This window comes from Tupaia chinensis, unplaced genomic scaffold (assembly GCF_000334495.1).
Source record: "Tupaia chinensis unplaced genomic scaffold, TupChi_1.0 Scaffold000180_1, whole genome shotgun sequence".
NCBI lineage: Eukaryota > Metazoa > Chordata > Mammalia > Scandentia > Tupaiidae > Tupaia > Tupaia belangeri.
Genome location: NW_006159655.1, coordinates 2,331,511 through 2,341,075, shown reverse-complemented (window position 1 = coordinate 2,341,075; position 9,565 = coordinate 2,331,511). Strand labels below are relative to the sequence as shown.

Below are 9,565 nucleotides of genomic sequence, written 5' to 3'. Positions count from 1 at the left end.
ATCACCCCCCAGGAGGATGGCCATGCCGTAATCCCTTCTCCTCCATTCACCTCTTGGCATCTTGGGCACGCACACACACGCACCTGGCATGAGTTCAAGCCACCAGGTCCGGGACTCGAACTGCGGTCGACTACATGGGAGTCCAGCAACATAGCCATTACACCAAAGGCTGGTACCTCCTTATTTTTTTCCATTTTTAATTGCCATAGTGTATTATGCTTACTGGAGATAGACAGAGAAAGTACCCTCAATGGGAGTGTGGTCATGTCTTGAATCCTTCATCACCATTTTTCCATCCTGTCAGGATTTGGGGTGTGCATGCACAGTTCCTGGAGTGTTTTTCAAGCCACCAGGGTTAAGATTTGATCTGCAGTCAGATTTGTAGGATCTGGCTTCCTTAACCACTGGCTATTGGGCCAGCACCTATGGTCTTTCTTCTAAGGAAGATCTGGAGATTGTCCTCATATGCATCATCATCTCAAATTTTCTCCGGTGCGATTTTAAAAACTATGATTAAAGGGAACCAGCAGTTAGCGTAATGGCTATGTCGCTGGACTCCCACATAGTCGACCGCGGTTCGTGTCCTGGACCCGGTGGCTTAAAACTCACGCCGGGCGCGTGTGCGTGCGTGCCCAAGATCCCGAGAGGAGAATGGAGGAGAAGGGATTGCGGCGTGACCATCCCCCCTGGGGGGTGATTTCTCGCTTTCTGTCTCTATGTCTCTCTCTGTCTGTCTGGCGAGCGCACGCGCCCTACAGTGAAAATCTCTCCAAAAAAAAAAAAAAAAAACTATGATTAAAATACAGTGTTATTTATCTTTCACAGCATAAACCAAGTATGTTATTTGTGATAAAAAATATTAACTAAAAATAGTAACTTTCATGATTGTTAATTTGATGTGGTGACTCCTGGTGACTGCTATCTTGGATAAAGAGGGTGCAGTGACTGGATTGTAAGAGCCTTTCAGGTTTCTGATATTAGCAGTTTTCCCCTTTGCCCTTTGTGAAATTCTGTTTCTTAATTCTGGGAATCAATCTCTGCTCAACCTATTTTTCTCTGGCTGTTCTCTTTATCAGTCAGTTATTAAGACCCCTTTGTTAAATTTGTTTTTGGAGTGGTTTTTGCTATAGGGCGCGTACACTCACCAGAAAGACAGAGAGAGACAGAGAGACAGAAAGTGAGAAATTGACCCCCAGGGAGGATAGCCACGCCGCAATCCCTTCTCCTCCATTCTCCTCTCAGGATCTTGAGCACGCATGCACATGCGCCCAGCGTGAGTTTAAGCCACCAGGTCCAGGACTCGAACTGCGGTCGACTACATGGGAGCCCAGTGACATAGCCATTACGCTAACTGCCAGTTCCTCCTTTGTTAAATTTGACTTTGGTTCCCAAGGCTCTCACCCGCATTTCCTTTCAGGCCTTGTGGTCTCCCTGGGAGAGGCCACGTATCCCCACAGCGTGAGCTCTGAACGCCAACACTCAGTCCTCTCCTTGTCTCAGTTGGCTCCATTTCTATAGCAAGGTCCATGCCCTACACCAGGTTCCTTGTCTGGCAAGTGCAAACCATTGGCTGGGCAGAAACCATTGGCAAATTCTGAATTCAGTCCAAGTTTCTGCCTCTGGTTACAAGTTCCATCATTCACCTCCCTTGTCGTTTGATTTACTAGAATTTAATAATGACAGGGTTTTTTTTTTTTCTTATTCATTTAAAGTAGTATGGCAAACTTGTAGACATCATTTTTAACAAGGGAGGAAAATGTTCGCATTCATAGCCAGTGGCTTTCTCCACTGTGATGAACTGAGGTGTTCATTCACTCCTACCAGTTTCCTTAATGCACTAAAGGATCTTTCATATGCCATGCTCTCAGCATGCTCTCTCTCTCTCTCTCTCTCTCTCTCTCTCTCTGTCTTCCACTATGAAAAAATGTTAAGTCCTTACTGAAAGTCAGGAAATACAAGATTATTTCACTTATTTAAATTCATCTGTTTATTACATGTATTATAGATCTTTAAAAACTCTGTAAAGACACCAAACCAAAAAAGTTTCAAAGCAAGAGGATGATTTTTCAGAAGTCTGCAAGATGAAGCAAAGGGGCCTTTAATGAAAACCACTGAGTAATCTTAAAACTAATCTCTGTGTTTAAAGCTGCTCCTAGAGTCAATGGTAGTGACAATATTTAATTTTATAAGGATCAATTTTACTGGTTTTTACCTGAACCGAGAGTTACCTATTTTGATTTCAATTATTGCTCTTAGCACCTTTTCCAATAGAAAGGGAGGAGAGAAAGAGGAGCAGTAAATCACTCCCAAACCACACCGTATTTTACTCCTTAGATACTCTTAGCAAGGCACTTATGAGAGAGTATAATTTACACACTTAAATGGGGTCCATTTCATCTGTTGTTTCATAACAAACTACCCTAAAACTGACACTTTAAAATAATGATAATCATTTATTATCCCAGATGGTTTCTATAGGTTAGGAATTATGGGAGCAGTTTTTTTGTCTGTTCCAGCTCAAAGTGTCTCATCAGGTTGCAGTAACTGGTGGGCAGCACTGTTAGTCATATGTAAGCTTGACTGGAGCTAGAGGATTTAATCCCAGGTGGCTGGCAATTTCATGGTAGCTGTTGGTAAGCGGTCTTAGTTCCTCACCATGTAGATCTCTCCACAGAGCTGCTTGAGTGCCCTCCCAACCTGGCCACTGGCTCGCTCGATCCAAGTGATCCAAATGAACAAGACCTAAGCCAGAAGATCTTTCGTGGCAGTCACACACTATCGTTTCTAGTATATGTGCTGCCGAAGTGAGCACAACACACTATCGTTTCTAAAATATCTCATTGCCTTGCAGGTCAGCCCTATTTCGTGTGAGAAGGGACTGAACAAAGACGTGGATATTAGGAGGCAGTGATCATTGAGGACCATTTTGGAAACCAAGGACAACATATACCACAAAGGTAAGATGGTATTGCATATTATGAGGCCTCGAAGAGAAATTGATCATCAGTACTTGGGGGCTGAGTGCATTGTTCTTTGTGCTGGGCCTCAGGAGCCAAGAGTTAAGCATATTTCTTGATTTGCAACACATTGCCGCCACATTTTTTTTATTCCTTTTTTTTCTCAGTCCTTCTTTTTATTGCTCTTCTTCCAATACTTGAGGTTACCTTCAGACATAGAGATATGTAGATATGTATTCCTATAAGGTACATGAGGCTTAAGGGCTATTGTTTAATTTATATAAATGGAATTGTGCCACAGGTGTTTCTCTTTCTGGAAGTTATTCTCCCTGCCATGTTTTCAATATCAGTCCCTGACTCTGTTTATATATCTAGTTAATTGCTACACAATTTTGAGTAATATACATATGTTACATTTTACCTATCTACTCCCCTACAACTAATGTTTAGTTCTTCAATTTCATACTTTTTCAAGTTATGCAGAGATGAGCGTATGGTCTACCTAGAATTGGCCCCTCATCACCACCTTCTCAATCACCATCCTAATTCAAACCCCATCACCTCCAGCCTGGACTATTCTGTTTTCACGCTTGTCCTCCACAGTGTGCTCTCACCAAGCAGCCAACATGATACCTTTCTTCCTTCCTTCCTTCCTTCCTTCCTTCCTTCCTTCCTTCCTTCCTTTCTTTAAAAGTGTTTACTTATTTCTGCCATGAAAGAGACAGACAGACCCTCCAATAAGGTCTTCACACCCGACCCCGCTCCGACAGCCTCAGCCAGCCTGATCATAGCCATATATGAACACAGGGACTTTCATATATGGTGTCGGTTGCGAATGCCTGGTCCAGCATGATGATTTTAACATGTGAATCAGATTGTGCAATTCACATGCCCCAGCTTCCAGCAGCATCCCATCATTCAGAGTATCACCCACAACTCACCGTGGCCTATAAGACTTCACGTGGTCTTGATACTGCTATCTTGTAGATCTCCTCTTTCATCACATTTGTGCTTGCTTCCAACCTCCCAGTACACTGACCTCTTTACGTTTATTCATTCATTCAAAACATCGAGTAAATATTACCTGCTCAACAGTCTCCTAGATACATGATATATAGCAGTGAATAAACAAGAAAAACAAGCCTGTAAAGATACCTCATGGGGGGGACCAGCAGTTAGTGTAATGGCTATGTCACTGGATTCCCACGTGGTCGACCGCCGTTCACGTCTTGGAGCCGGTGGCTTAAAACTCACGCCGGGCGCATGTGCGTGCATGCGTGCCCAAGATCCCGAGAGGAGAATGGAGGAGAAGGGATTGCGGCGTGGCCACCCTCCCTGGGGGGGTGATTTCTCGCTTTCTATCTCTCTGTCTCTCTGGCTGTCTGGCGAGCGCACGTGCCCTATAACAAAAACCTCTCCAAAAAAAAAAAAAAAGATACCTCATGGGGGGGACCAGCAGTTAGTGTAATGGCTATGTCACTGGACTCCCACATAGTCGACCGCGGTTCGGGTCCCGGACCCGGTGGCTAAAAACTCATGTTGGGCTTATGTGCATGTGTGCTCACACAAAATCCTGAGAAGAGAATGGAGAAGAAGGGATTACAGCATGGCCATTCCCCCAGGGAGTGATTTTTTTGCTTTTTGTCTCTCAATCTCTCTTTCTCGCTCTCTGTGTGTGTGTGTGTGTGTGTGTGTGTGCATATGCGTGTGTGTAGCAAGAGCTAATGCCTTATAAGAAAAATCTCTCTTAAATAAATAAATAAATAAATAAATAATACTTCATGGAAGTTCCATACTGATGATCCAAAAGCCTGAAAGCTTAACAAAGATTCACAGCCTTGCACCTGATTATCCCTCTACCGAAAATGTTTTTCCCCAGATTTCATGTTGGTGGCTCCCTCACAGCATGTGGAATGTCTCCTGCTCGATCCTTTATCTCATCTCCTAGCCATTTTTATCCCTAGCCCCTGCTTTGCTTTCTCTCAAACCACCTATCCTATCTGATATTACATGTTCATCTGTTTGATGTTCAGCTTCCTAATCAGATAGAAAGCCTCAAGAGAGCAGGGAAGTTTGGGGTTTTTTTTTCCAATTGTTGGGACAATGGCCCTAAACTATTGATCATTTTATGTTTGTATTTCTGCTTATATTACCCATGTTGTTACCAAAACCTCAGTCGTCACAGCTAATAGCACACCTGCCTTAGCAACACCATCACATTCAGTTTCTAATCCACTGTGAGCTTAGAAATTAGAAAACCACATTTAGTATGGCTCACTAGCTCTTGAGTGCTTTTATCCTCACAACAATCTTGTAGTATTATCTGTTATCCTTCCTATTACACAGTTAAAGAAATGGAGGTACAGAGTCCAGACAGCTTATTCATGATGATTCAGTTAATAAATGTCAGAACTAGATTGGAAAAAGCAGTCTACTCCAAAGCTCTCGCTCTTAAGCACTGTAGTGTGTGCCTATTTCCTACTAGAAATGTATGTAAAATAAAAATAAATTAGCTCTAAGTAAATGTGGAAACCAGTTCTGAGTAAAGGCCATAAGCATGATTTTCTGAAATACACAGTCCTTTGGGCCCATCTGATTTAGCACTGCTCAATTTGGTTACTCCTGATTTGCACAGCATCTCAGAAAAGTTAGGGTTAGGGTTGGATTGCTAAATTCTAGATGTTCTAGTTGTTACCATCTTACCTAAACAGGAGTTGCAATAAAGGCAAAGTAGTCACTTGAAAGCACATGTGAAATCATGCAGTCTAGGGCGTTCTGGTCCTTCCCTCACATGTTATTTCACAAGCTGGCCTCTCCATGGCATGCCCATGTTTCAGCTTCTGTTCAGAGTTCATTTTTTCCCCTGCATCATACACCCTCCATGTGCTCCCTCCATGAGTTCTCTGCAAACTGGTTTTTAGTAAGAGCTGAGGAATGCAGCCTGTGTGTCACAGCTGACTGACTTAATGCCCCCACAAAGTGGGTGTGTACTCTCCCTCCAGCCACTTCAGTTGAATTTAACCATACCAATTAGAGCGTCTCCGTGGTAGTTCATCACTCCTATTTCTTTGTTCTTGGATAAGCTGACAGTTGCTACATTACGCCATATGTATCTCCAAATTGTGAATTGTTTGGTGGATATTGGAATGCTGGGACCATTCTAGAATGCTATTCAAGAGCATTTTATTGATTCATTCACTGACTCATTTATTTATTCAAACATATTTACTCTCTTGTTGTTAAATCTTTTATTGGTGCTACCAGTGATGTAGTTAAGGAAGCCAGTATTGAGGGTTGACACATGTGAAGAGTTTGTATAAATAAAATATTTGCTTTCATTAAAGACAGCCTCCCAACCCCTGTAAAGAAAATGGCACACTGGAAAATGCTTGGACTTTGGAATTAGAGAGCTGGGTTCAATGTGTCTTCTAAGGGCTAGCTCTGTTACCCTAGGCCAGTTATCAACTCTTCGATCATTACAGTTCTCACCTGCAGTGTCTGAAGGACTCCGTCTCACTATATATACACAGTTCTGATCACTGTATGTACTCAGACTTGGCAGCTGTTGTGTCATTTGCATCACTGTCATTATCATTAATTATCATCACTTTGCAAAGGAAGAAGAGGCGCACAAGGACAGCAGATGGATCACTGCACATGGCTCCTTGGTGATGAGGAAATGGTGTCAAACTGTTTGTACACCCCATCATTGGGCATACGTAACCTGATTCTTCTGTTAAATACTAGCCTTGGAGACATACTTGAGTAAATTCTTCCCAATCCAATTTGCCTAGCATTGCCAGGTTAACCTTCTTAGTATACTACTATATTTCAATTTTTCTATTTCAAAATGTTCAGTCGTATCTTATTACCTATTGAATTAAAATGCCAACATATTACCTAATCCTCAAGTCCTTAAATAAATCATAGAGCGTCTTTCTATTTCTCTCTTTTCTCTCTCTTTTTCTAAGGAGATATGGTATGGTAGAAATCACATAGGATCTATAAAATGAGGATATTTATATCTGCCTTATCCACCTCGCTTTGAAGTGAAGACCAAATGAGATAGTATCTATGGAAGTGTCTTATGTGTGATAAGGCACCATATATAAGAGGAAAGGGAACGACTGTTTTCCTCAAGCATTCACTGAGGACCTATTGTATGCCAGACAAGTATGTATTCTTTCTTATAATCATTATAGTAATTCTATGAGATATTTTTGTTCCAATTTCAAGGATTTAAAAAAAAAAACGTACAGTTCCAACCACTGTACCAGCACTGATAGACCTGAATTTTATTTCCAACCCACCCTAAAAAAATAATAATAATAAGCCAGATGTGGTGGTACACATCTGTGGACCCAACTTCTAGGGAGGTTGGGACAAGAAGATTGTAAGTTCAAGGCCAGCCTGGGCAGCATAGTGAGACCACGTCTAAAAAGAAAACAGGAAATGGAGGCATGATAAGGTTAAATCACTCCTCAAAAGTATACAGCTCTCAGAAATAGAGCAGGTATTTAAATTCATAGCTGTCTGATTCTAAAACCTGTGCTTTTGATTGTACATTACCCTTTCAGTCGCTTCTTTTAAAAAGACCTCCTCATACTCCATCCAGACTGATCTAGTCCTTGCTCCATGGGCCGCTTTTTCTCTTTGCTTTCCATACAAATTTTATCCCACTTAACAGCCCCACTCAGGACCTCTCTTGACTGTGCCTCTGTCGGTTGTTTCTGCTTCCAGTGGCCTCTATTTGGCACTGAGTCACGATATAGGTAGCATGTGACATCTTTTGTATGAGGATGTTCTTCAGAAAGTTCATAGAAAAGGTGTTTTATGAAAAAACTATGTGTGGATTTTAGAATTTTTTATACCATGGGGCCAGCAGTTAGCGTAATGGCTATGTCGCTGGACTCCCATGTAGTCGAACACAGTTGGAATACTAGACTCGGTAGCTTAAACTCACGCCGGGCGCGTGTGCATGCATGCCCAAGATCCCAAGAGGAGAAAGGAAGAGAAGGGATTGTGACCTGGCCATCCCCCGGGGAGTAATTTCTTGCTTTCTGTCTCTCTGTCTCTCTTTGTCTTTCTGGCGAGCGCACGTGCCTGTAGCAAAAAAATCTCTCAAAAAAAAAAAAAAAGAATTTTTTACACCACAATTAAGTCATACTTGAATTCCATTTTTTCACAAACTTTTTGAAGTCCCCTTTTACTACTGTCTGGTATTACTCTTAAATCTAAATTTTTTTTTTACTCTGTATCTAAGTATAATCTTAATTCACAAATAGGTCTGTGTTTCAGAGGCAGAGATTATTCCTTCTCCATAATGCCCAATATTCTTTCTCTATGCATACCATTCATCCATCTCTCCCTCCATCCATCCAACATATAGAAGATATCCCAAAATATTTAAACATATGTTTAATGAGTGGAAGAATGAATAAAGCAATGGTTATGAGTTTGAATGATCCCATTTTTGTAAAATCTCTCCTGGAGGGCATCTTCTCTTCCAGGAAGCCTCCAAGCTTATCTAGCATATATAGGCCTTGAACAAATTATGTTCAGGCCCAGAACCTTTGGGTGGTTTCACACAACAGCAATCTACTTTTACAGTGTCATGGTCACTAATTAAAATGAATGAAAATCCTTTCATGGAAATGCCCATACTTTGTCATCAGTTCTTTTCAGTAAATGCAGTTCCATTTTTAGTGACTAGGCAGTCACTAAATAAAAGTAACATTTTAGCTGGAAGATTTACCAAGGCAGACTAACCTCTGCATGGTTGCTTCCTGCCAAGAACACTGAGAGGATCAGATCCATCTTTACTGTTCGTGAGCCGACCTGGCTGTTCTAATGACACTGAGTGACCCAAGACTCAGCAACGCATTGAGGTCTTTAGATCTTTTTTAAAACTACTGATTTGGAGAGTTTTTCTGTACAATTATGGCATGTATCAGGCCCTCTCCAGTAAGCCTGATTGCTTCCACATCTCTCTCAATACTGTCTGAGTAGCCGACAGATCTCAAACCAATAAAGGTGTGAGAAAGGAGCATCCTCATTGTCTTTAGCTCCTCTCCCAGAGGAGACTGAACACAAGCGTGCTTAAGGTCGGTGGCCAACCCCCAGGAGGGACAGGTTTTCAGAAAAAGAAGGATAGGTAGCCAGAAAAAACAGGCTCCTGCCCAGGGCTGGGCTGTTGCGTGATTTTTCCTGCTTACTGGAACAAATCTAGAGAGGAGAATGAAGGAAATAAACTCTTGAGAACGGATAAGTGTCCTTTCATGACTCAATAAGCTTTTTGAGTCCATCAAATTTGATTTCCAAATTGACTGTGAAATTACCAAAAAGTTATGAAAAAGACCCCTTAAACTCTTTAGCATAAATGGGGTCTTGAGTTCAGATGTGGGAAAACAGAACATTCCATTTCTGTAACCTGAATCGTGACTACAAATCCTGACCTCACTGTGCATATTTGGTGATTATTTTGTTCATGTCCATTTTCTCTACCACAGTCTAAACTATGGGATGACAGGGACCACCTGAATTTTCCTCTAATTTTATCTTTAGTTTCTAGTTCAACAAGTCCCGTGGAGAGTAATAAGAGACAGGAT

General features: G+C 41.7%; 1 protein-coding gene across 1 annotated transcript in view; it reads left to right on the top strand.

Annotated features, from left to right (window-relative positions):
* The window catches only part of DLGAP1 (DLG associated protein 1), an 891,374-nt gene that overhangs the window by 441,452 nt on the left and 440,357 nt on the right, over positions 1–9,565 (top strand). Inside the window, 1 exon segment of the mRNA XM_006146494.3 lies at positions 2,852–2,957. The gene's annotated coding sequence lies outside the window, so the exon portion shown is untranslated.